Source organism: Callorhinchus milii, unplaced genomic scaffold (assembly GCF_018977255.1).
Source record: "Callorhinchus milii isolate IMCB2004 unplaced genomic scaffold, IMCB_Cmil_1.0 Scaffold14, whole genome shotgun sequence".
Taxonomy (NCBI): domain Eukaryota; kingdom Metazoa; phylum Chordata; class Chondrichthyes; order Chimaeriformes; family Callorhinchidae; genus Callorhinchus; species Callorhinchus milii.
Genome location: NW_024704755.1, coordinates 17,021,936 through 17,049,650, shown reverse-complemented (window position 1 = coordinate 17,049,650; position 27,715 = coordinate 17,021,936). Strand labels below are relative to the sequence as shown.

The 27,715-nt window shown below is 45.7% G+C and overlaps 1 protein-coding gene across 4 annotated transcripts in view; it reads right to left on the bottom strand.

Moving 5' to 3' along the window:
- st3gal2 (ST3 beta-galactoside alpha-2,3-sialyltransferase 2) overlaps nt 1-27,715 on the bottom strand; it is a 116,217-nt gene that overhangs the window by 56,762 nt on the left and 31,740 nt on the right. For 3 of the 4 annotated variants that reach the window (XM_042340547.1, XM_007905828.2, XM_042340548.1), the window contains exon 2: nt 9,543-9,637. The exons of the other annotated variant lie outside the window; for it this stretch is intronic. The gene's annotated coding sequence lies outside the window, so the exon portion shown is untranslated. The remainder of the gene's footprint in view (nt 1-9,542; nt 9,638-27,715) is intronic. 4 annotated transcript variants of the gene reach the window in all.

Here is a 27,715-nt window from a genome sequence, read left to right as displayed (position 1 = left end):
TTGAGAGGATGTCCCAATGCGCTGGATAGTCAAGGATTTGCATCCGAGCTGTGGCTGGAGTCAAAAGGGGTGGAGGGCAAATGTGGTGGGAAGATGACCACAGGTGAGGTCGAAGAGGAAGGTCTTGAGATGGCCTTGAGGAGGCAAGAGAGGGTGCTAGGTGGAGGGGCTCCAAAATGGAGTTCTAGAGGGTGATTGCAGAAAGGCTAAAGGACCGACCACCGATGGTGGAGCGGGCAGGGCAGGGGCGCGTAGAGCAGGCCGTTACCCGCCGAGCAGAGGGAGCGGACAGGTTGGTAAGGTTTTAGCAGGTCACAAAGGTAGGGCTTTGCAAGATTGTAGAGGGCCTGCTTCATATCCCCCGTCTCACCCGCTCCACCATTGGCAGGTGGGCCTTAAACCACTCTGCTCCCACCCTCTGCAACTCCATCCCGCAGTCCCTCCGCCTTGCCCCCTCCCTTGCCTCCTTCAAGACCCGTCTCAAGACTCTCCTCTTCGACCGTGCCTTCAGTCACCCTCCTTCCCCCCTGCTCTCCATCCTCCACGAGCCCGACCTTCAGCTCAGGCCCGAAACACTGATTGTCCAGCACCTTGGAACGTCCTCCCCACATACACATGTAATTTTGTTGTTGTTAAAGGTGAGGACAAGAATTTTAAAACTTCTGTTGTGCTTACCAAGACTACGTTAGTGTTATCTCCCCCACTTGAAGGCAGCAAAGCTAATGGCAAAGCCCTGCTGTTTTGCTGCATCCTTTTACATTGTTTCTCTTCAAATATTTATCCAATTCTCTTTTAAATGTGGCTCTGGTCTTATCTTGAATTGCCACATGGCAAAGTATTGCATGCCCAAATAAACATTTCTTCTAACCTCCCCTGAACTCTTCCCGTGACAATCCTGTACTTGTGCCTCGCTCCAGTGCTGGCCGACTGCACAGCAGAAATAATCACTCGTTAGTCCGTCTGTCTTTCAAACACAGTTTCACTAGAAGTGAGCTTCAGAACTGCTGTCAGGCAGATTATTCCCTCCAAACAGGAAGGAAAGCAATTTCCAATGAAACAGCAAAATAACCAATTCTGAATGCACCCTTATAGCTCTCCAAAACATGTTACACTGCTGTACATTTGGAGCAGTAAGACAAGCTGAACAGCGGTAAATCAGCTTCAGTGTAGTTGTCTGGAGCAGAGTCCGGATCCACTGGGTTCCCATCCCTCACGGGATGCAGTTCTAGATTCCCATCTTCACTTTTATATCAATGGGCTCGACCTACACAAATTGACAAATGTCAAACCCAAGATACAGAAGACAACCAAATAGAATATAGGAAGCGCAGAAGAGAACTAAAAAAAGGAAATAAGAGGGGCAAAAAGGTTATACGAAAAAAGGTTATCGGGTAACATTAAAGGAAATTCTAAAATATTACGCAGTATCGGAGGAGAGGGCAGAGGAAATGGATAGGATAAGTATAAACAGAGAGGAAGCACTGAAGAGGTTGATTGGGCTGAAAGTGATAAGTCGCCCGGTCCGGACGGGATGCAGCCGAGGTTACCATGGGAGGGACGGGTACAAATAGCAGAGGCTTTGGCTACAATTTTTCATTCTTCGTTGGACACAGGAGTGGTGCCCGAGGACTGGAGAGTGGCCAATGTGACTCCCCTGTACAAAAAGGGGCAGAAGGACAAACCTGGGAACCACAAGCCAGTCAGCCTAACATCAGTAGCGGGGAAACTCCTGGAGACTATAATCCGGACAGAATAAATCTTCACTTAAAAGAATATGAGTTAATTAGGGACAGCCAACACGGATTTGTAAAAAGGCAAATCTTGTCTAACAAATCTAATAGACTGTTTTGATGAGATAACGGAGAGAGTGGATAAAGGTAGTGCAGTTGATGTAGTTTATATGGACTTTCAAAAGGCATTTGACAAAGTGCCACATAAAAGACTTGTAAGAAAGATAGAAGTCCATGGTATAAAAGGGACAGTGACAGCGGATCCAGAACTCACTGGGAGACAGAAAGCAGAGAGTTGTGGTGAACGGCTGCTTTTCTGACTGGAGGTAAGTGTACAGTGGTGTCCCCCAGGGATCGGTATTAGGACCACTGCTCTTCTTAATATACATAAATGATCTGGACTTGGGTATAGCAAGTACTTGGGTATAGCAAGGGGCACAGAGTACAAGAGTCAGGAGGTGATGATTAACCGATATAAACACTGGTTAGACCTCAGTTAGAATACTGCGCCCAGTTCTGGGCACCGCACTATAGGAAGGATGTTAAGGCATTGGAAAGGGTACAGAGGAGATTTACGAGGATGGTACCAGGAATGAGGGAAACTTGATTATGAGGAAAGGCTGGAGAGGTTAGGATTATTCTCGTTGGAGCAGAGAAGGTGACGAGGAGACCTGATAGAGGTCTTCAAAATCATGCGGGGATTTGATAGGTTAGAAAGGGAAAAACAGTTTCCACTGGTGGGTGTGTCGGTGACTCGAGGTCACAGATTTAAAATAGTCTCTAAAGGAAGCAGAGGGGAAGTGAGAAGAAATTTCTTCACGCAACGAGTTGTTCGAATCTGGAACGCATTGCCTGAAAGGGCGGTCGAGGCCGATTCGATAACTACTTTTAGAAACACAGTGGATGTGTATTTGAGGAGGACGGGTTTGCAGAGTTATGGTGAAAGGGCTGGGAGTGGGATTGACATTAATTGCTCTATTCAAAGAGCCAACACAGACTCGGTGGGCCGAATGGCCTCTTTTTGTGCTGTACAATTCTATGATACACTGCCACCTCTGCAAAACCGGACGCTCCCTCTGCTCAGAGGCCACCGGTCTGTCATGGAATGACTCACAACACGGTGAACTGATTCAAGCAATGTCAAATTCTCCATTTGCTTATTGCAGTAAGGGGGGAAGCATCCACACAGGTCAAAGACCCGAGTAGCATCCCCCTCCAATTACAGACATCGGGTCTACTTTATACAAAAATCGTAAGGCTTGTGATAGTCACAATAACTCAATCAGACTGGTTACACAATAACCTTTCCTAATGAGAAATGCTGTGTATCTAATTAGATTGGTCAAAGTCCAACATTTCCAAATAAGGCAACGGAGTGACTCAATCATTCTGGCAAACATCCAAGTATCAGCTTAAATCCACAAGCTTGCACTATTCCATCCTGCATCACCAAGCTTACAAGTGTATAAACCGTGCAGTCACGTCGTCCTGCAACATTCATTGTTTGTTCAACTTATCTTTCTTGGACAGACCACAAGGCTACGTACATGATTTCAGCTTAGAAACTCTAACTTCTACAGGCCTCCGGCCAGCCCGAATATCAGCAGTCAGGGTTTCAGCCTATCTGTCCCTACTCTCTGGAACTCCATCCCTGAGTCAGAGTCCCTACGACTCGTCCCTTCCCTCGCCTCCTTCAAAGTCCTCCTCATGACCTTCCTCCTTGACCTCGCTTTTGGCCATCTTCTTTTCACCTCATCTTCCCCCTCCCCACCCACTTTGGCGCACACACAATTACACAATAGATTTGGATGAAGGCCATTAAACCCAGTTGAGCTAACCTTCATTCCTGAAAGTGATTGTGAAACCTACTGTCTTCCTATTAAAGCACCCACGTATTTTTAAAATGTATTTAGTGTCCTTGTTTCAGCCTGCTGCCTAGTAACCCGTTCCAACTGTTTGTGTAAAGAAATGCTGCCTGGTGTTTGCCCTTCACAATCCTGCTCAATAAATGTCCCGAACCAAACAGCAACAAGCGACAGACAAGAGAACTGTTCCAATTACTGTGCACAGTGGGGAAATTTACCACCCTCGGTGGCCACTGGGCTTTCATTTCCTCGCTGATCAGTAAATTTACTAGCGATCAGTAGAATCTCGCATGGGGCTTTCCATCCTCACCTATTCCAACTGTGGTTTAGTGTTACAGAATGCTTTACTTATTTCAGGCAGAGTGAGACATTAATTACTGTATAAATATAGCATTAGTGAAGTTACACTTTTAGCACACATGTAACCAAGGATGGCAATGATGGTAATTATCTTTACGAAGCCTTATTTAACAAGAGTGGCTGATTACGAAGTTGGACAAGTTGTGCTGAGAGTGTCCAGGGTGACAGTTCCGAATTACAGCTCAGCTCCACCGCACCAGGGCCTCAGGACATTGAGTTCAGAGTGCGTTTATATAGAGCCCTTCAAGCTGTAAGGTGTGTCGGAGTGCTTAAGCAGTGCAGTGGCTTTCAGGATATATGCACAAGCTCTGTTTAATTTCCCCAAACATTCAATTTCAAATGATCTCCCCATTAAAAAAAATCTCTACATTTCATATAGCATCTTTCACATTGGACCTTTCACAGAGGCCACTCAGCCTGGCAAGCCTGCTCCTCCAATTTCTTAGATCATGGTTGATGTATAAATCAGCACCACTTGTTGATATAAAAAATATACTTAATTGTTGGAAAATTACCACTGAAAAGAGTACCACTGAATGTCTTACCACTTCTTGTTCTTTGGTCATTCTGTGCAATTGGCTGCCATGTTTCATCCACAAATATACAGTCAATTCATTTTCCAATATATTCTGTGAAGCGCTTTGACACATCTCAAAGACGTGATAAGGCGCTATATCAAATGCAAGGATTATTTTTATTATTCAAGCGATGGCTGTTTGTGGGGCATTCTGTGTGCAAATTGTCTGCTGACTTTGCCTACAAATACACAGTCACTACAATTATACAGTAAATGATCTAAAGCACTTTGAAACTTCCTTGCGAAGTGAAAGGATGTGGAGTTCAGAGTGGAGTCAAGAGAGAGATGTCAAATTAGTAGCTGCTGAATTCAGATGGAAAAACAACCCAAAATGATAAGTCCGAATGCACAGATAACTGATCAGCAACTGTGTCATGGACCTTCTTGTTCGACTCGCTACACTCTAATTTTCTCAGCTGATCCACACGCATTATCAGAAGATGACAAATTACTCGGCTGTTCAATGGGGAGGGTGGGAGCTGAAATTAAATATAGAATTGTGGATGGCAAGAGGGACAGAGTGAAAGTGGGTCCCAGCGCTGCTGAAATTAAATTCTATCCTTTTAATCACTACTTGGCATCCAGTTATTTACTGTAATTATACACAACATTTCAAACTAAATTAAAACTGGGTACAGACATTTAAACATACTGATGACAATTGAGATTCAGTGTGAGCTTCGCTTCAATTGAAGACTTTAGTCTCCTATGTGACCTGCAAATAATAATAATAATCCTTGCAATTGATATAGCACTTTATCACGTCTTTGAGACATCTCAAAGCACTTCACAGAATATTCTATAAAGTGAATTGACTTGAATTGAATATTCTATGGGCGAAACGTTACAATATTCGTTACAATTACATTTGTACAGCACCTTTCACGTCGGGAGGACGTCCAATCACACAAATGGGAAAACTTCACGTTAGATATCTCTCAATATGGAGTGTTCACTTCTTGTAAGCCAGCGTACAGCCAAGCTGAACCCTTCCCAGCAGTGGACCCAACCTCGGAAACAGATTAATTTTTTCATCCTTTCACTGAAAGCTCCAGTACTTTACATACGACAAGAATCTCATAGGCCCATATTTCAAATGGGATCTCCAGGCTGGGACATCAATACAAGTTGCAGACACTGAAAAATTCAGAGCAACTTTTTTAAAATGGGCATAATTCAAAGTTTGAAATTGTAAATGAGAATCTGTTGAACTGCTTGCAAACTGCCTGAAACCAATTCCTTGCTGATATCCACAAGTGTTGTGTACAGAGAGCGCGAGACAGAGATGTGCTATAAGAAAATCATTCATGATCACAGTGCAACATCAGTCTCCACACACTGCGGTGAATCTAAATGAAACAGCAAGGAGTTTTCGCGCAGTAAGCTCAATTCATTAATTGCTTTTTAAAAAGAAAGTGAAGCATGTTTAATCGCTGCCTGTTGCATTGGGTGGAATGAGAAATGCACCAGTTCAGCTGAGCGGAAATAAAAGTCCTGCCTCGACCTGCCTCCTATTCCTTAATGATAGCCTGAGTTGGAGACCCGGTGACGGGGTGCACTCTGCACCACTCAGCTGCCAGATACTCACTGACTTCCACACGCAGCGAGCAAACGTGTGCCCTAATTAGAATTGTAACAGTGCTCAGAGCCCACTCATTTCTCCGCTGAAGGCTCTGCATTCCGCTCAGCAAGCCTCCCAAAGGTTGGATGCCAATATGCATTTACAATGTGTTTACGTCCATGGCAGCGACTCAGTCTGCTGGGACTTTCTATCCTCTGCAAGTCTGAACAGCTTTCTTCTTGTCGCAGTGGAAAGCAACTGACATCTGTGCGACGAGGCAGTGATGAGAGGCGAACATTTGGATTCAGACCTCCCACCAAGCACTGACTTGATTCTGATTAACGATTAACATTTAAAATTATACTTGGGGAAGACAACCTCTTAGAATCGTAGAATTATACAGCACAGAAGGAGGCCATTCGGCACATCGTGTCTCTGCCGGCTCTTTGAAGAGAGCTTCCAAATCCCCCCGTTCCCTTCCCATAGCCCTGATCAACCCCACTCCCCCTGCGCTCTCCCCATAGCCCTGATCAACCCCACTTCCCCGCTCTCTCCCCATAGCCCTGATCAACCCCACTCCCCCGCTCTCTCCCCATAGCCCTGATCAACCCCACTCCCCCGCTCTCTCCCCATAGCCCTGATCAACCCCACTCCCCCGCTTTCTCCCCATAGCCTTGATCAGCCCCACTCCCCCGCGCTCTCTCTCCATAGCCCTGATCAACCTCACTCCCCCGCGCTCTCCCCATAGCCCTGATCAACCCCACTCCCCCACTCTCTCCCCATAGCCCTGATCAACCCCACTCCCCCGCTCTCTCTCCATAGCCCTGATCAACCCCACTCCCCTGTTCTCTCCCCATAGCCCTGATCAACCCCACTCCCCCGTTCTCTCCCCATAGCCCTGCAAACTTGTCCTCCCCAAATAATTATCTACTTCTCACTTAAAAGTTGTTATCGAATCGGCTTCCACCAGCTTTTCAGGCAATGCATTCCAGATCGTAACAGCTCGCTGTGTAAAAAAAATTCTTCTCACCTCCCCTCTATTTTAAATCGGTGCCCTCGGGTTACCAACCCACCCGCCAGTGGGAATAGTTTCTCCTGTTCACTCTATCAACTCGTAATTTTGAAAACTTCTATCAAGTCTCCTCTTAACCTTCTCTGCTCCAAGAAGAATAATCCTCGCTTCTCTACCTCTCCTGATAACTGAAGTCCCTCATTCCTGGTACCATTCTGGTCAATCTCCTTTGCACCCTCTCCAATGCCTTGATATCCTTCCTAAAGTGTGGGGCCCAGAACTGAACACAGTCTCTCGCTGAGGCCTCACCAGTGTTTTATATAAAGGTTCATCATAACTTCCTGACTTGTGTATTCTATGCCCTATTTATAAAGCCCAGTATCCCGGATGCTTTTTTAACAGCTTTATCTGCCTGTGCTGCCACCTTCAAACATTTACTTATATGAAACCCAGGTCTCTCTGTTCCTTCACCCCCTTTAAGATTGTACCATCAGCTTATATTGCCTCTCCTCATTCTTCCTCACAAAATGATTCACTTCACATTTCTCCACATTAAACTTCATCTGCCACGTGTCTGCCCATGTTACTAGTCTGTCTATGTCCATTTGCAATCTGCTGCTATCTTCATCACAGTTTACTGCTTTTCCAGCTTAGTATCATCTGCAAACTTGGAAATTGTGCTCCCTATACCCAAAGTCCAGGTCATTTATATAGACACCACTGCACATTTCCCTCCAGTCAGAAAAACAACTGTTCACCACCACTCTCGGCTTTCTGTCTCCCATCCAGTTCTGTATCCTGTCCCTTTCCAACGTGAACAGCTATTTCTAGACACAACTGTGTCCAAAACTAGGCCTTGCCTCTTACTCATACCAATGTTCAATGTATACCTCGCCCAAACGCCTGGTATGTAAATGCTAGTGAAGCTTGAAGTCAAAGGTGTGAATGGCCTGTGGGGAGGATGATGATTCGATTGCCCAATTGTCCTCAGTATGCACTTGGATGGGGGAGGTGGAGGATTCCTTCAGGGTTCATGCTTCTATTCACTATCCATGTGTGGAGATGGGGTGAGGTCAGGGTTAGCTGTCCCCCACAGTGGAAAACACTGCCGACGCTAATAGTCTGGGCTCAGTGTGAACGATGGTCACCTGGGTAAAGAACTGGACCTTTAGTCCAGCACAAAAGGCTTGGGGGGAGGGTGATTGGCAAGGACACATTATTTGGTGCTATAACAGGGGGTTTGATTAGATGGGCCCAATGATCAGGATTCAATTGCCCTAGTTTCCATTGTGGGAATGATCTACAACATATGGGAATGGATGAAAAAGATAAGTAGACAAAACATTTAATGATGTTCTGATCTACATTACAAATTACAGGCCTCTGTAAGCAGCCTGGATGTGCTTTCACTTTTGCTATACAATTAGTGTAAATTCCATCCTCTCTTCACTCTGAAACAAAGTTTTTCAACTTGTAGATGTTGTTAGACGGATGTGGCGAGATAACAATGCTGCAAAAACATTTGGTGAATAAATGTCACTAACAGATGTGACAGTGTCCCTTCCCAACTCCCCCATTATCTACTGCTTCTCTATCTTCCCCCAGTATACTACACATTATTTATATGGCAAAGGGACATCTACAGTTTAACAACAGCAATTAAGAACCAAGATAGAGCTGAGCTGGGAGGGGTGTAGAGGGGAGCGGGCCAAAGGCAAAGTCAAAGAGATATATTTTTAAGACAGGTTTGAAAGTAGAGAGGGAAGCAGCGAGGTGAAGGGATTTGGAAGAGTTCCAGAGGGAGGGGACAGAAACTTTGGAAATGGTGGGGAGGAGCAGGAGCAGTGATGGCAGAGTGAAGGGAGTGTGCATCAGGAGATCAGGTAAAACCCCGCAGAAGGTGGGCCAAGGCCAGGGAGGCATTTGAAGGTTAAGGACAAGGATGTTGTAGGCAATACATTGAGGGATTGGGAGCTAGCACATTGGTGAGAACACTCGCCTCGCAAGTGAGAGGACCCAGGTTCAATTCCCCGGGTAGGGCAAAAATCTTGGACAAGTTTCCTTACTCTGCACGCCTCTGTTTATCCAGCAGTAAGTAGGAACCCAGCTGTTAGTCAAATGGCAGATCGTTTTCCGAAGGTAATAATCTCTTCAAAAAAATAAGAATTTGGTTACTCAATGCAGTATTTTGCCCACAAAATATACAATCAATGTACAGTATATTCTGTGAAGCACTTTGAGACGTCTCAACGCCATGATAATGCTCTGCATCAAATGTAAAGATTATTATAGCGAGCTGGGATACACTGCAAATCATTTCTATCCATCATACTTTTGATTACTCTTTGGCAACTGTCATGATGAAGTAGCTGAGGAACCATTTTGGTCACAATGTGGTTAGGCCTTGGGTTCCATTGTAAGAGAAGTGTATAGCTACCTGTGCCTTCTTCAGGGTTTGCTGTTGGGTTCTGATCCACTCTGTTATCGCCCTGACAAATGGACAACTGGTAGCTGTTGGCCTTCTGTACAGTCCTAAGAGAAAGAGAAAGATAAGGTTTCAGCGCCATGGGCAGTCCTCCTGATCCGAAAGGCACAATATAACTGTAAATTTGTATTGTAAGTAACGATGGCTAACAATCAGAGGCTGAAATTCCTGTTGCCGAGTAATAACACTGACGATGTTGACTCTGTAACAGCACATCATCAAAATTGTTACACGCAGCTCTGACAGAAAGCTTAGTCCTTAAAGCTGCAACCTCGACTGATTTTTTCCCCCTCCTACTGATATGTTTGGCAAGCTTCCTGCTACACCCTCCCCATTAGTGCTTTGGCTTGTAGAGTTAACAGAGGCGAGAAGGAAGAATCCCAGACCCCAGTTACGTAGCAGATCGAAGCTGGACTCGCTCAGTCCTACACTTGGCACTAATGTTTGGCAGCACAGAGTTTACTACTGTTTTTTTCTTTTACCGTGGTAACTGCTTCAAATTAGATTTAAGTTTTCAGAATTATATACAGTACATTATCTACCCAACATTACTTGTGAAACTCCAGCACAAACAGACAGACAGGAAGGGGCAACTGCTCGCTGCATAGAGACTGGGCGATGATGAGTTGGATTCAAATACACACTTCTTTCAGCTCTGGGGCTTGGGTTTCAATGCTGCACAGCCAAATGAGATGGCACGCTCAGGTCTTGGATGGGAGCCGGGAATCGGAAATGCATTGAGTCAGATATTCTCAGCCTCGCTCCCAGTTGGCACCAGTGCTCAGGACAAAAGAAAATATTGTTTGTAGCAGCTTTGGTCAAAAGGTAGTCAGGGAAGGCGAGACCATTCACTCCACTGTGGCAAAGAGAAACAGTAACATCACCAACAAAAATACCGGGGATCTGGGCTCATTCCTGTACTGTCATATATCCTCTAACAGTTTGTTTAGTGCTGAATTATGAGCAGTTGTTTTGGCTCCAAGAACGAGGTCTGAGACTGCTCACAAATCATTCCACTTAGGATCCTCCAGCTCGCACACAGTGAAGAGACTCAGCCACTGGTTTGGTCTGGATTGCAACCCACTAGCGGGAAAAAACAATATTCTCTTCAGTTATTACTCCACCCCCACCGCTCAGTCACACTGAATCTAACAGAATGAGAACAAACACTATAAGAGGATGTTTGGCAGTCTTAAAAAAATTCCTCAGCACTTTGCAAATCAACTTGGATTGTAACTGCTCGAGTGAATTAGAACAAGAGAGGAGAGTTTCCAGCTTCTTTGAGCATTACTATACTTTGCATTGAGACGCTTTAATGTAGACATCTGGCAGGTTGTGCAAGACTTTTAAAGATGATGGTCAAAGAGATTATGTTTTAGAAGGATTTTCAAGGCAGAAAGAAAGCTAACAAGGTGTTACATTTTGGTAGGAGGAATAAGGAGGTCACATATTGCCTGGAAAATAAGAAGAAAATAAGAATCTAAATGGTGTAAAGGAGCAAAGGGGTACAGATACACAAATCGCTAAAATTAGCAACGCAGGTTAAAAGGCCATAAAAAAGAAAACCAAGCACTGGAGTTCATTTCTAGAGGGATAGAAATGAAAAGCAGGGAAGTTATGGTAACCTTCTATAGAACTTGGTTAGACCACACTGTGTGCAGTTCCGGTTCCCATATTATAGAAGGGATATAGAGGCACTGGAGAAGGGGCAAAGGAGATTCACAAGGATGATCCCAGAACTGAGAGGTTAGACCTATCAAGAAAGGCTGAACATACTTGGACTCTTTTCTCTTGAAAAGAGGAGGGTAAAGAATGACCTGATAGAGGTCTTTAAAATGATGAAAGGTTTTGATAGGGTCGACAAAGGGAAAATGTTTCCACTTGTGGGGGAGACCAAAACCAGGGCCATCAATATAAAATAGTCCCAAATAGATCAAATAGGGAAGTTAGAAGAAACTTGGTGGGAATGTGGAACATGCTACCACAAGGAGTAGTTAAGATGCATTTAAGGAGAAGCTAGGAGGGAGATAGAAGGTTATGCTGATAGGGTTAGTTGAGGAAGGGCAGGAGGAGGCTCATGTAGAGCATAAACACCGGCATAGACCAGTTAGGCCAAATGGTCTGTTTCTGTGCTGTAGTTCTACGTATGTAAATCAAAGTGCACCTGGGAGTGAATTCCAGAGGCAGGATCTTGGTGGTTGAAAGCTCAGTCAATGATGGTGAAGTGGGGGGGGGGGGGGGGGGGAGGGCAGTAATAATAATGGTTGCCCTTCATAATCGAAGATGACCGTTCACAAATGTGAACACCTGATGGGTGAATTTGTTTATAGTAGCTGCTCCCCGCACAGGTAGCACAGTGTAACCCGGTGTGAAGGAATATCCAAGAAAACCAGATCACTTGCTAATCGCACAAGCAGAAACTATTACCCCCAATAAGTGATGCACCCAACGACTAACGACTGGATTCCTACTTACTGCTAGGTAAACTGAGGCATTTGGAGTAAGGAAACTTGCCGAAGGTTTTGCCCTGCCTGGGAATGGAACTCAGTTCCTCTTGCTTGTGAGGTGAGCGTGCTAACCACAGTGCTCTGGTTCTCCATACGGGGTAAGCAATAGACAGTGTCAGAGAGCAGAGTACTCGCTATTCCTGGTTACTCCCTCATTGAACTCTTCAGTTGTGTTTTGAGCTCCAGGTACAGTAACAGAGATTGGAGAGAAGCCCAGCTTGTCAGCATGGCTCAGTTTATAGTACTCAGGCTTCTGAGCTGGCACTTTTTGAGTTCTCGGCTGACACTACAGTGCTGGGGGAGCACTGCATGACTGGAGGTACCATCTTCTGGATGAGACATTGAAACAGGGGTCCCACCCGCTTCTTCAGAATCCACTATTCGAAAAATGAAGGAAGTTTCTCCCAGTGTTCTGGCCAGCCATCGCCCAGATAAAATTGATTGTTCTCTTCCTGGCAGCTTGTGGGATATTTCTGTGCACAAATTGGCTGCTGTGTTTGCCTACAAAATACAGTCCAATAAATCATGTGATGTGCTTTGACACATCCTCCCAATACTATATCACTATAGTTACTATTTATTACTATTCAAGTCCCAAAGTGATCAGTTCACATCTGCACATTACAGAAGGTCATGGAATGTGATGTCATGGAACACATTTCTTCACTGAGGGAATAACAGAATAGAAGTTCCCTAGCCAACATTAGAGCATATTTTAAGACAGAAGAGTAAACCTGGAAAAACAGAGCAAGTTCCTGAGCAGTGATTTGGGATCTGCAAGACTGATAGTGCAGCAGCAAGTGAAAAGACTGGGGGGATACAGAGCGGGGTCTATAGGACACCCCAAAAACAACTTGTGCCTTCCAAGCTAGGTAGTATCGCAGAGTGCTTAACAGTGGCAGAGCCTGAAGGTGGAGCGGGCAGGGGTGGAAAAGGAAGGTTTTCAGGCAGGACTTGAAAAAGGGGAGAGAGGGGACAATGCAGAAGGTTTCAGGGAGAGTGTTCCAGAGTTTCGGGGCACAAGTGGCTGAAAGGCGACCTCCGATGGTGGGGCGGAAGGTGCGAGGGATGAGCATGGCATGAGGGATGACCATGGCAATCGAGCAGAAGTGCCGGGTGGTGGGTTGGGGAGTGAGGAGGTGGGAGAGGTCGGGAGATGCCAGGGAGCTAATGGATTTGAACACAAGAGTGTGAGGATCTTGAAGTTGATCCATTCGGTGATGAGGAGCCAGTGGAGCCTGGGCCAGAACTGCTGAGATGTGGGTACGGAGTTAGGTCCGGGTCAGTATGTGGGTGGCAGAGTTTTGAATAAGCTGATTTTTTGAATGGTGGAGCTGGGGAGACCAGCGAGGAGTGTGTTTGAGTAATCCAGGCGGGAGGTGACAAATGCATGCACGAGGGTTTCAGCTGCATTTGGGGTAAGGAACGGTCGGAGGAGGGCAATGTGGCGGAGGTGGAAGAAGGCGGTCCTGGTCAGGGACCGAATGTGGGGGAGGAGGACAGCCGGGGGTTGAACCGGATGCCTAGATTACGCACTGGTTTGGTGAGTGTGAGGGAGAGCCCAGAGAGGTTGAGGAGTTAGTAATAATAATAATAATCCTTGCATTTGATATAGCGCTTTTCACGTCGGGAGGACGTCCCAAAGCGCTTCACAGAACACACTGTAAAGTGAATTGACTGTATATTTGTGGGCGAACACGGCAGCCAATTGCGCACAGCAATGTCCCACAAACAGTCGTAGATTGAAAATGACCAATTTTATTATTGTTTTTGGTTTTGGAGGGATTATTATTAGGCTCTGTGTGGAGTAAGGAAACTTGCCCAAGGTTTCGCCCCGACCTGCCTGGAATTGAACTCAGGTTTCTCACTTGCATAGCGCGTGCTCTAACCACTGAGCTACAGAACTCCACAGAAGTTTAGATCCACAGGAGCGAAGACTCTGACAGGAGCCAAGGAGTATGGCTTCTGTCTTGTCCATATTCAGCTGCAGGAAGTTTACACTCATCCAGGCCTTGATGTCTGCCAGACAAGCTGATAGGACATCGGTGGAGTTGGGAGTTGATGCTGGGAGGAGGCAAAGTAGATTTGTGTGTCATCCGCAAACATGTGGAAGTTTACCCCGTGTCTGCGGATGACATTGTCAAGGGGGAGCATATAGATTAGGAAAAGGAGGCTAAGGATGGAGCTCTGAGGTACCCCGCAGGTGACCGGGCGGGGGCTGGAGGAGAAACCATTTGCCCAGATGAAGTGGAGGCGGTTGGTTAAGTAGGACTCAAACCATGCGAGTGCTGTTCCACTAAGGTGGATTAGGGAGGAGAGGCAGTGGAGGAGGATGGCATGATCAACTGTGTCAAATGCAGCAGAGAAATTCAGGAGGATGAGGAGGCAGAGGGAGCCCTGATCACACATAGAGAGGATGTCGTTTGTGAGGTATCTGTAAGACTTCCGCAAAACACCACGCTGATGTGATTTAAAAAAATATATACAAAGGCAACTTGTAGCCTTCAGGACAGATGAAGTTGCATATTTTTTTGTGGTCAGAAGCATGAGTCAGACTATCCAAAACAGACTGAGAGTTCCATATATATATGCCTGCATCTGTAATGGAATGCATACTCTCCACGGAGACATCCTCCTTATCTAATTCCAGAGAGTATGGAGCACAGATTGGCAACAGCCAAGACTTGAGGACTCCAGTTGGTGTAACTGTTGGTTAGCTGAAGTCTAACCAGCTAAAACTGCACAGCTTGCCTTTGAAACCACAATCTAGCAAGCTTTCCCACTGCTTGTCTTGCTAAGACCACCCTACCATAAGGGTTTTGGTGTCCAGGGTTAACAGCAGGAATCAGTGGAAGTATATTACAATGGATACGATGGTTGACCAGAAGAACCCAGAGGGTGGTGGTACAGGGAATGTCATCAGACAGGGAAAATGTTACCAGTGGAGTTCCACAAGGGTCTGTTTTGGGACCTCTTTTGTTTAATATTTTAATGATCTGGAACTAGGAGTTGCAAGCACAGAGGCTAAGTTGCAGATGACACCAAGTTAATGATACTAAGCTGGAAAAGTAGGAAGGCATGAGGAGGATAGTAGCAGACTGCAAATGTACATAGACAGACTGGTAACATGGGCAGACACAGGGCAGATGAAGTTTAATGTGGAGAAATGCAAAGTGATGCATTTTGTGAGGAAGAATGAGGAGAGGCAATATAAGCTGATGGTACAATCTTAAAGGGGGTGAAGGAACAGAGAGACCTGAGGGGTCATATAGTAAATCTTTGAAGGTGGCAGCACAGGCAGATACAGCTGTTAAAAATCATCCGGGATACTGGGCTTTATAAATAGGGGCATAGAATACACAAGTCAGGAAGTTATGATGAACCTTTATATAAAACACTGGTGAGGCCTCAGCGAGAGACTGTGTTCAGTTCTGGGCCCCACACTTTAGGATGTCAAGGCATTGGAGAGGGTGCAAAGGAGATTGACCAGAATGGTACCAGGAATGAGGGACTTCAGATATCAGGAGAGGTGAGAGAAGTGAGGATTATTCTCCTTGGAGCAGACAAGCAGAGAAGAGGAGACTTAATGGAAGTTTTCAAAATGATAGGGGATTCAATAGGGTGAACAAGGAGAAACTATTCCCACTGGTGGGCGGGTTGGTAACCCAAGGACACCAATTTAAAATAGCTGTTGAAAGAAACAGAGGGGATGTGAGGAGAAATGTTTTCACACCGCGAGTTGTTGGGATCTGGAATGCACTGCCTGAAAGGCTGGTGAAAGCCGATTCGATAACAGCTTTTAAGAGAGAAGTAGATTAATTATTTGGAGAGGACAAGTTTGCAGAGCTATGGGGAGAGCGCGGAGGAGCGGGATTGAATTGGATAGCTATTTTCAAAGAGCAGGCACAGACACGATGGGCTGAATGGTCTGCTTCTGTGCTGTAAAATTCTATGATTCTATAATCAAGATTACGAAGCTGAACAAGATAGATTACAGAAGGATTTGAACATTCTTGGGAATTGGGTAGATCGGTGGCAGATAAAATTTAATTGGAGAAATGTAAAGTACTTCACATGGGAACAAAAAATCCTGGAAAGGATTATTATTTGAAAAGAAAATAATATGTATGGAAAATGAAAAGGGCCTGGGGGTCCTGATTGACAATAAATTGAAGCTCTCCCAACAATGCTCTGCGGCAGTGAGTAAAGCAAACCAGATGTTGGGATGTATCAAAAGATCAAAAGCAGCCGAAATAGTGGGGTAATAAATCATTGGTGAGACCGTACTTAGATATTGTGTACAGCTCTGGTCACTGCAGGAAAAAAGGATATTGGAGATATCGAGAAGGTAACAGAGGAGGGCAACCAAAATGATTGAGGGAATGGAAGGGCTGGACTATGAGGAGCCAATAAGTAAATCACGCTGGAAAAAAGATTGAGAGGCGACATGATTGGTGTCTTTAAGATTCTAAAGGGGCAAAACAATATAGATCATGACAGGCGGTTTCAACTAGTCCAGAATAGTAAAACCAGAGGACACGGCCTGCGATTGAAGGGGGTACATTTCAAATGAAGCTACGCAAACACTATTTCAGTGAGTGAATAGTGAACCTGTGGAACAGGCTCCCTAGGGAAAGCGTGGAAGCAGGAAATGTTGATTGTTTCAAACCCAGATTAGATAGTTTTCTTTTGGGAAATAACATTATGGGATATAGCACATAGAGAGTTCGGGACATTTGTGCACGCGACCGCCAGGAAGGTGGAAGGTGAATTAAATGGACCTTCGTCTGTTTTCGTCTAGCATTTCTTATGTTCTTAACAGGAGCTGAGTGGGAAGAATCCCAGCACAGACCTTCCAAATCCAGCTGACAAGCTTGACTGGCTGGTCTGTCATCATCAGTGCTCTTCAGTCCTGCATACCTACCTGGCTCAGTAACCAGTCTACTGAGACCACCACAGAGGGTTGACTTGGGTTTCGACTTTGCATTGCTAAGCACTTCACTCTGGAGCCAACTCTGTTTCAAGAGGACCACACTTACCTCCTCCACAAGGAGGATAGTCACTAATTGGTTATTTGACATCCAACAATATAATAATAGTGGATTCCTGTAGCTCAGTGGTTAGAGAACTCGCCTCGCAAGCGAGAGCCCTGGGTTCAATTCCCAGTAGGGCAGGGCTAAACCTTGCTCAAGTTTCTTTTCTCCACACAATCGCAAGAAAAAAACAATAATAAATTGGTCACTTCAATACATGACTGTTTGTGGAATACTGCTGTGCGCAATTGGCTGCCGTGTTTCACCCACAAATGTACAGTCAATTAACTTTACAGTATATTCTGTGAAGCACTTTGAGACGTCTAGAAGACGTGAAAAGCACTATAACAATGAAAGTATTATTATACATTATATATAAGAAAATATATAATAATCCTTGCATTTGATATAGCACCTTATTATGTCTCCTAGACGTCTCAAAGCGCTTCACAGAATATATTGTAAAGTGATTTGAATCACGTTTTGTGGGCGAAAGTAAAGATTTGAGCCATCACAACAATAATAATTCTTGCATTTGATGTAGCTCCTTACCATGTCGGGAGGATGTCTAAAACTGCTTGACAGATTATATTGTAGTGTAGTAGAGGCAAACATGGCAGCTAATTTGCACACAACATTCCACAAATAGCCATGATACAAATGACCAATTTTACTTGGGGGGTTGTTACCCGGGACACTGGGGCAAACTCCCTTCTCTTTTGGAATCATGCCTTGGAATCTTTAACATCCACTTGAACAATCAGATGGGACCTCAGTTTAATGTCTCATCTAAAAGGCAGCACCTCTCACTTCTAAGCCTTTCTAAGTACTAACAAGATTTATTATCTACTTGTAAAATGCTGGAACTAATTTCCATTCCCTCAGTCAGACTAGTGTAATTTAAATTACATTGTAACCCACTGAACCTTCAGGAAACTGCTCCAGAAAGACAAATCGCAAGATGAAAGCACTGAGATGGAGATGTGATTCACTGAGACACACACATATTCCTCAGCACTTCAGATAGCGTTGAGTGATTTCTGTCTCGCAGGGAGGTCCAGATCTAGCGACACTTGCTGCCCAATCTGGAGGCCTGGATGGCTGTGTAGACACGCTTCAATCAGAGTCTGAGAGACGGATGCAAGATGTTCTACCGGCAGCAAGTAATGAAACACAACATAAAGTGGTGGGGGGGGATGTGGGCAGTAGAGAGTACGAACAGCATGGCTCTGTGCTCCTATAATTGGCTCCAGAGGGAACAAATAAAACGCTATGGCTCATTCCAGGTTTGCAGACTTAACAACAAAAAGGCTGAGATCTTGCTTGGGACAAAGTGGCTGGATTCAAAGTGGCAGATGGCTCTATTAATGTGGTTTGTCACAGACAGGCAGTTTCAGGGGAGGTCATACCCCCAAGCACTTCGGAGCCTATTTCTAATAGGTTGTGACACAGCGTGCTATTATCAAAGTATGGAATGAATTGCCACGAGTGGTTGTGGAGCTGAGTCAATTGGGGGAATTAAAAAAGCAATGAGATAATAACATGCGGAAGAGGGGTATTGGAAGGGACAGGGATAGAGCAGGGAATTGGGATTAGGATCAAGACATCACTGGAGGAGCAAATACCAACACTGATACAATGGGTCGAATGACCTCCTGCTACGTGGTACATTTTTATGTCAATGAGCATGCTTATTTGATGCTGGCAAGTTCTCTAAGGAGGCACATTCAAGGGTGTAGGGACTAGCTGTGTAGGCTTTTCCTCCAGAGCACTGGTGATGGAATCGTTGTGCACAGTGGGAGAAACATTTCAAACGTAATAACATGCAAGGCTGCTTTTGCTCACCTCCTAGTGGTCACCTGCAGTGGCACTCTTTCTGCTCGTTCCGCAACATCAAACCTTGCAGGTAGCAGGCACATGCTTAAGGGAATCCAAATAAAGCTACAGGACAAGTCCATTCTAACACACTTGATGATAAAGTGGATTAATTTATAACCTTGTTGGATTTTAGTCTATCATTTTCTTCCCTGCAAATTCAAATTGTGCTATCCAAATATCTCCTGCATAGCTTCCTCCCGCAGCTCAGTCTCCCCGACCACAGCACAACATCCTCCCCCATCCCCAATCAGCACATCATCTTCACTCTTCTTCCCACCGCTCCCCCTCCATCCCCCAGCTGTGCTTCCAGAAAGCAACCTGGTCTGGTCCCCAGACTCTGTATCTACACCTGTTACAATGACTCTCAGTTAGACTAACTAGCTCGGTACAGCAAGGTGCAGACACTGAAATATTTCTGGAACGTTCAGAAATGAAACTAATCACTTTGAATTTTAGTTCTCACTGATAATGCTGCACATCAAGAATGCGACATTATTACCAACCCCCACGGAGCACATTATTTCGACCTACAACACATTAACTGGCTTCCGCTTGTGAATTCTGAAATATTCCCTTTAATTATAGCTGAGCAGGGCATTTGCATACAGATCATTAGCAGGTGTCGGAGTTAATAAAATAGTGCTTTGACTGTAAGCAAGCTCCCAACACGCTGAAAGTCTTCATTTGAATAATTCAGAGTGCGAAAAAAAGTCATGAATGAGCCGTCAATCCCTTAATGAGTCTGAAATATCCATCAATTTTCATACCATGTTTTCTGTTTTTTTGCTAACGTTTCCTGCTTGGCTGCACTGAGGCACAGTTCCTTCTAGCACCCAAGTGGCTGGTTGCTCTACGCTCAGGTGGCCGCTGCCATGTGAGCCTCAGTAGGGGGTGTTGTCAGGCCACTTGACCACAGAAGGCATAACAATCACGCCTGGCCTCTCCCCACCTGACTCCCAATGCACTCACTATACCTTGTAATCCCTTTCCAAAGGGAAGTCCTTTGCAACCTCCTCCTGACATGAAAGTCCTAAACCAAATGCAAGTATTATTAATTATTATAATAATTATGATTATTGCCGCCACCTCCAGTGGAGGGTGGTAAAATGATGCAGGGGCAGGAACCCTGGCAGGTTTTTCCCTCGCTAAGGGCAGAGCAGGAAACCTGGCTGAACCAGCAAGTTTGAATAGGGATTCGAACCAGCAAGCTCCCAGTCATAAACTGCAGCTCTGTCTACTGCACAGAACTCTAGTGGGATTCCTTAATCAGGAATTACCTTAAGAAGCAATGGATATTAGATCTCATTAATGTGACCTGGTGATTATTGCCAGCACAAGATGGAAAGGTCAATTAATAAATCAATGGACGGGGAAGACACCTAGCCTGTGCAACTGCAGAGAAATCCAACCAATGAACACCAGAATTACACCTTTAAAACTACGCCCAAACCAGCATATTGATAGAATTATTATGCCATATCACGCCACGCTCTTTTACTTATCCCTACCAGCAAGGCATCAATGCTGTGCTGTTACTGTGATGAACCTGGGACTGGAGACTTGATTCCCACATGCTCCAAAATTTAAATAATTTCCTTATTTCAATGCACTTTACACAGTGATGCCATGTGCATGAGTGTATCAAAGTTGTTGATTTTAATTGCACTCTCAGGAATAACACCGTGCGGTGTGAATTCACAAACTGTTCTGCTCATAGACATCAATCACCTCACTTGTTTGGATTTACGTCTCCTCAGTCACGTTCTGAGGGAGTTGCAATGATGATCAGGGGTACTGCGTGGGGATAGCCACTGAGTTGTTCTAATTCTGCCACTTAGGTGCCGGAAGGAACTGTGCCTCAGTGCAGGCCTGCAGGAAACGTTAGCAAAAAAAACCAAAAACAGGATATGAAAATTGATAGATATTTCACATTCATCAAGAGATTGAGGGCTTATTTGTGACTTTTTTAGCACTCTGAATTATTCAAACTGACGAGTCCTCACAACTGTAATGTGGAATCTCGGTACCAGGCCACTCTAGCCTATCGTAACCAGAAGGTTATAGGCTTGACTCCCAGTCTGTGCATTAATAATCCCTCAAAAAAACCAATAATAATTTGGTCACTCAATCCACGACTGTTTGTAGGATGCTACTGTGCGCAATTGGCTGCCGCGTTTCGCCCACAAGTACACAGGCAATTCACTTTACAGTACATTCTGTGAGGCGCTTTGAGACATCTAAAAAACGTGATAAGACACTATATCAAATGCAAGGATTATTAGATAATTAATAATTATTATTATTACACAGTCTCAGGAATTTGCAGCATTACCATTTACCTCTGCGTTAGATAAGAACAAAGAATGTGGTGATCAAGGGCCATGTTCCTGCTTATGTAGTGCTCTCTACTTGAAGGTGCTCCTGCCGAGACTAGAGTAAGGACTGTATCAGGTTTGGTTGAATAGCTTGTGAACATTCACTGTCTTGGTTTACATATAAATAATAATCCTTGCATTTGATATAGCGCTTTTCACATCGGGAGGACATCCCAAAGCGCTTCACAGAACACACTGTAAAGTGAATTGACTGTATATTTGTGGGCAAACGCGGCAGCCAATTGCACACAGCAATGTCCCACAAACAGTCGTAATTTGAAAATGACCAATTTATTATTCTTTTTGTTTTTGGAGGGATTATTATTAGGTGTGTGGAGTAAGGAAACTTGCCCAAGGTTTCGCCCTCTGCCTGGAATTGAACTCAGGTCTCTCGCTTGCAAAGCGAGTGCTCTAACCACTGAGCTACAGGACTCCACAAACTAAATTATTAAATTGATTGCACCTTTACAGGCATACAGTGCAATTCAGCAAGGAGCATGCCCTGAGCGGTTTTACTGCATTGTGTAATTCAATGCACACACCTCATCTATTTGTTTACCTGGGTTAGGTTTGTATTACTAAATGTGGTAGTTGCTCTTTGTATGTGCTTAACACTACCAGCCTGTAAAGATGAGCGCTTGATTTCAAAGATGAATCTCATCAAAATACTCACTCAGATCTACAATGATTCAGGATAGTGAATGCATTCGCAATCCGGTCTATTGCGCATGATTTTTGATCATATTGTTGATATGTTTGCAACTACCAAGTCACAGAAAAAAGCATTTTAAAAAGGTATTGTTGCATATTTTGTGAGGATGGTTCAAATTGTGATACCCGGATCACTCACTTTACAGAAAACTCTGTGACCTGTTTTGAAAAATGAAAATGGTACAGCAGCTATATCAGATGCAAGAATTATTATTCCACTTCACATTTTGATTAAATTGCATCCATTTGATTAGAACAACAACTTGCACTTATTTAGCGCCCTCCGCGCAGGGTAGTCTCAGAAGGCTTAATAGTGGCAGAGCTCGACTCCGAGCCAGGGGAAGGGGGGACGCACAGTCAAGCAGGAAAGTTTTCAGGCGGAACTTGAAAGAAGGGAGAGAGGGGACAAGGCGGAGGATTGAGGGAGAGCGTTCCAGAGTTTTGGGGCATAGTGGCTGAACGCACGACCTTCGATGGTGGGATGCGAGGGACGGGCAGGATGCCGGTGCCAGTCGAGCGGAGGCACCGGAGGTGGTGGATTGGGGAGTGAGGAGGTCGGAGAGGTAGGGAGGTGCCAGAGAGTGAATGGATTTGAACACGAGTGTGAGGACCTTGAAGTTGATCCATTCAGCTTTGGGGAGCCTGGGCCAGAACAGGTGAGATGTGGGTACGGAGTTAGGTCCGGGTCAGTATGTGGGCGGCAGAGTTCTGATTGTGCTGATCTTTTGAATGGTGGAGCTGGGGAGACCGGCGAGGAGTGCGTTGGAGTAATCCAGGCGGGAGGTGACAAACACGCGCGAGGGTTTCGGCTGCATTTGGGGTAAGGTACAGCTGGAGGAGGGCAACATGGCGGAGGTGGAAGAAGGCGGTCCTGGTCAGGGACCAGATGTGGGGGAGGAAGGACAGCTGGGGTCAAACCAGACGCCTAGATTACGCACTGGTTCGGTGAGTGTGAGGGGGAGCCCAGAGAGGTTGAGGATTTTAGATCCACAGGAGTGAAGACGCTGACAGGAGCCAAGGAGTATGGCTTCCGTCTTGTCCATATTCAGCTGCAGGAAGTTTACATTCATCCAGGCCTTGATGTCTTCCAGACAAGCTGATAGGATATCGGCGGAGTTGGAGTCAATACTGGAGGAGGCAAAGTAGATTTGTGTGTCGATAGTAGATAGGTTTGCTGACATGAAATGGACATCGTAGGACTCAGTTAAGTAGGACTCAAACCATGTGAGTGCGGTCCCACTAAGGTAAATGAGGGAGGAGAGCCGATGGAGGATGGTGTGATCGACTGTGTCGAACACAGCAGAGATCCAGGAGGAGCCAAAGGGAGCCCTAGTCACAGATAGAGAGGACAGCGTTTGCGACTTTGACAAGCAATGTCTCTGTGCTATGGGCAGTCAGGGTGAAAACCAGACTGCAGGGGCTCGAGGAGGGAGTCGAAGGGAGAGGTGTGACTGAAGTTGACCTGCAACAATGTGTTCCAGGATTTTGGCAAGGAAGGGGAGGTTGGAGATGGGACAGTAGTGTGAGAGATTAGAGGGATCGAGAGTGGGTTTTTTGAGGAGGGTTGTGATGACAATGGTTTTCAGGGGGAGCCTGAGGAGAGAAACTGGTTGACCATGTCTGTCAGCAGGGGGAGAGAAGGGGGAGTTGAGTGACTAGTAGCTGGGTGGGGTGGGGAGGGGTTCAAGGTAACAGGTGGTGAGGTTAAGGGGGTAGCCATGGCTGTAGGTCGGTGAGTTGATGTGGAGGATGAGGTTTAGGGAAAGAGGAGGGCAGTGAAATTCGAGGAGGTCGTGCAAAGAGAGTTTAGGTGGAGGTTGAAATCACCCATTATGAGCAGGTGTTCAGTGCAGAGGGACAGGGATGAGAGGAGGAGATATCAGTGACGAAAGAGACAGAGGTTTGGGGCGTAGTAAACTAGGAGGATTTTCAGGGAGAGATGAGGGATGGTATAGGGTGCGGTGCTCAAAGGAGGAGAAACAGCCAGAGGAATAGACAGCATGGCCGGGGGTGGGGGGGTGGGGGGGGGGAGGGGTTTGAAAGCGGTCATGGGTTACGTGTCACACCAGGAGGAAAGGGAGGACATGGTAGCAGAGGGATAGTAGAATAAAATAGAGATAGCCTTGTCCGTGAGAGACAGAGGTCGGATGTCAAGGCCATGACGATCAAAGTTGTTATATTCCATTGCATGTTCCTGGCAAACACAATTGAGTGCAATTGAGTGAATGGGACAAAAAGACCATAGAGACACACAAAATGGGAGTACATGTCTGAGAAAGAGTTTAAAAGAGCATGAGGAATCACTTCTAAGGAGCTTGAACAGTAGTTTACCCAGTATTCTTAATTCATTATCCATAGCATTGCTTGGACAGACCTTTCATTTCAATTGATGAATCTACAATAGTGCTAGTGGTTCAAATGACAAATACGGTTGTTTGCAATTTTCCTTTTATCAGTGTGATTCCATCACTTTACTTTAAGCATATCAAACTAGACTCAGATTCCACATATGCATGCCACCCACCCACATGTGGAAATCTCTCTGTATCTGGAATAGAATGTGACTCTCTTCCAGGAGGGAGATTACATAATTCTGGAAAGGCGCAGGTTGGCAAGAGCCAAGGCTTGGGTACACCAGAGTGTGTTGACATACTGCTGTTCATTAACCAGCAAAAACTGCATAGCCTGTCATTAAGAGCACTGTCTGACTAGGACCACCCTACCAATTAGGGATTTGACTTGCAGAGTCAACACAAACTCAATGGGAAGAATCCCAGCCCCCATCTGCCCATCCCTGCCAAAAGGAATGCTGGCTGTGCTGCCATTAGTCGTGCCCTGGACCCGCCTGGCTCAGGGACCGGACTAGAGACTGCGATAGTGGGTTGACTCGATTTCGACATTCTGTTGCACATTGGAGCCAGCTCAGCCCACCCCACGCCCCCTAAAGTATGGTAGGTTTGTAAAAAGATGCTAACTGTTAATGAACAGAGCTTTTATCCATTGCAGTTGAAAGTTTCAGAATATTCAGTTTCTCCCCTAACCCTCTGCTTTCAATAGAATTCTAATGTTTTTCAGTTTATTTTTTTGGAGTGACATCAGTTTTGCATAATCTTTATTCAATGAACACCAGGCAAGATGAAAGTTCTATTCCCGATATAAGATCAACAGCAGCAATTGAACCCAAAATACAGGTTGACCTTGTGGAGATGACTTCAATCCTTCACATAGGCAGGCTTACACAAAGAAGCTTTTGTGGAGGTAGAGCAATCCAGTCAAGCATGAACGTTTGTGTTTGCAAGTGTGTGTGTGTATTTACATGCATATTTGTGACGGTGTTTGCAAAGAACCATAGAATTATACAGCACAGAAGGAAGCCATTCGGCCCATCGTGTCTGTGCCGGCTCTTTTCAAAGAGCTGTCCAAATCAATCCCACTCCCCCGCTTTCTCCCCATAACCCTGATCAACGCCACTCCCCCGCTCTCCCCATAGCCCTGATCAACCCCACTCCCCCGCTCTCTCCCCACAGCCCTGATCAACCCCCGCTCTCTCCCCGTAGCCCTGATCAACCCCACTCCCCGCTCTCTCCCCATAGCCCTGATCAACCCCACTCCCTGCTCTCTCCCCATAGCTCTGCAAACTTGTCCTCGCCAAATAATTATCTACTTCTCTCTTAAAAGCTGTTATTGAATCGGTTCCCACCGGCCTTTCAGGCAATGTATTCCAGATTCCAACAACTCTCTGTGTGAAAACATCTCTCCTCCCCTCCCCTCTGTTTCTTTTAACATCTATTTTAAATCGGTGCCCTCGGGTTACCGACCCACCGCCAGTGGGAATAGTTTCTCCTGTTCACCCTATCGAATCCCCTCATCATTTGAAAACTTCCGTTAAGTCTCCTCTTAACCTTCTCTGCTCCAAGGAGAATAATCCTCACTTCTCTACCTCTCCTGATAACTGAAGTCCCTGATATCTAGTACCTTCCTGGTCAATCTCCTTTGCTCCCTCTCCAATACCTTGAGATCCTTCCTAAGATATGGGGCCCAGAACTGAACACAGTCTCTCGCTGAGGCCTAACCGGTGTTTTATATCCAACAACAACAACAAAATGACATTTATAGAGCGGCTTTCATGTCAGGAGCACGTCCCAAAGTGCTGAACAGTCAGGTGTCGGGGCCCGAGCATGGGGGAGGGGTGAGGGAAGGCCAAGAGGTGGGAAGGAGACCAAAGGCACGGTTGGAGAGAAAGGTCTTGAGACCGATCTTGAAGGAGGCGAGGGAGGAAGCGATGCGAAGGGACCGTGGAATGGAGTTCCAGAGTGTGGGGGCAGAGAGGCTGAAAGCCCGGCCACTGATGGTAGGGTGGGGTCGGACGGGAGACATGGAGCAGCCGGAGCTGAACGGAGGGAGTGGGCAGGTTGGTAGGGAGTCAGCAGATCAGAGGTAGGAGGGGGCAAGGCCATGGATGGCCTTGAAGGTGGGGACGAAGATCTTGAACTCGATCCTCTGGGGGATAGGTAGCCAGTGGGGTCAGGCGAGGGTGGGAGTGATGGGGTCGGGTGAGGGTGGGAGTGATGGGGTCACGAAGCTTGGTGCATGAGAGTACACGAGCTGAAGAGGTTTGGATGATCTGCAGCTTGTGGAGGAAAGAGTTGGGAAGGCCGATGAGGAGGGAGTTCCCGTAATCAAGCCTTGATGTAATGAATGTGTGGGTGAGGGTTTGGGGGCCTGAGGGGTGAGTCTGGCAATGTTGCGGAGGTGGTGGTAGGCAGTGCTGGTCATGGCGCGGATGTGGGGGAGAAAGGACAGTTCAGGGACAAATTTGTGGTGCTCTAACCACTGAGTCCTGTAGCTCAGTGGTTAGAGCACTCGCTTTGCAAGCGAGTGACCTGAGTTCAATTCCAAGGCAGAGGGCGAAACCTTGGGCAAGTTTCCTTACTCCACACAGAGCCTAATAATAATCCCTCCAAAACAAAGCAATAATAAATTGGTCATTTTCAATCTACGACTGTTTGTGGGACATTGCTGTGCGCAATTGGCTGCCGCGTTCGCCCACAAATATACAGTCAATTCACTTTACAGTGTGTTCTGTGAAGCGCTCTGGGACATCCTCCCAACGTGAAAAGCGCTTTACCAAATGCAAGGATTATTATTATTATTATTATAAACAAGACCCCCAGGTTCCTGACCGGCTTAGTGAGGTTGAGTGTGCAGCCGTGGAGGCTGATGTTGCCAGTGACTGAGGTGCGGAGGCGTTGGCGCGAGCCAATCAGGAGGGCCTCAGTCTTGCTGATGTTGAGTTGGAGAAAGTTGGCCCTCGTCCAGGGCTTGATGTCAGACAGGCAGTCGGGTATAAAGGTTCATCATACCTTCCTGACTTTTGTCTTCTATTCCCCTATTTATAAAGCCTAGCATCCCATATGCTCTTTTAACAGCTTTATCTGCCTGTCCTGCCACCTTCAAATATTTACTTATATGACCCCTCAGGTCTCTCTGTTCCTTCACCCCCTTTAAGATTGTCCAATCAGCTTATATTTCTCTCTTCATTCATCCTCACAAAATGCATCACTTCACATTTATCCAAATTAAACTTCCGAATGTGTGCGTATTTGCATGTATGTTGAACA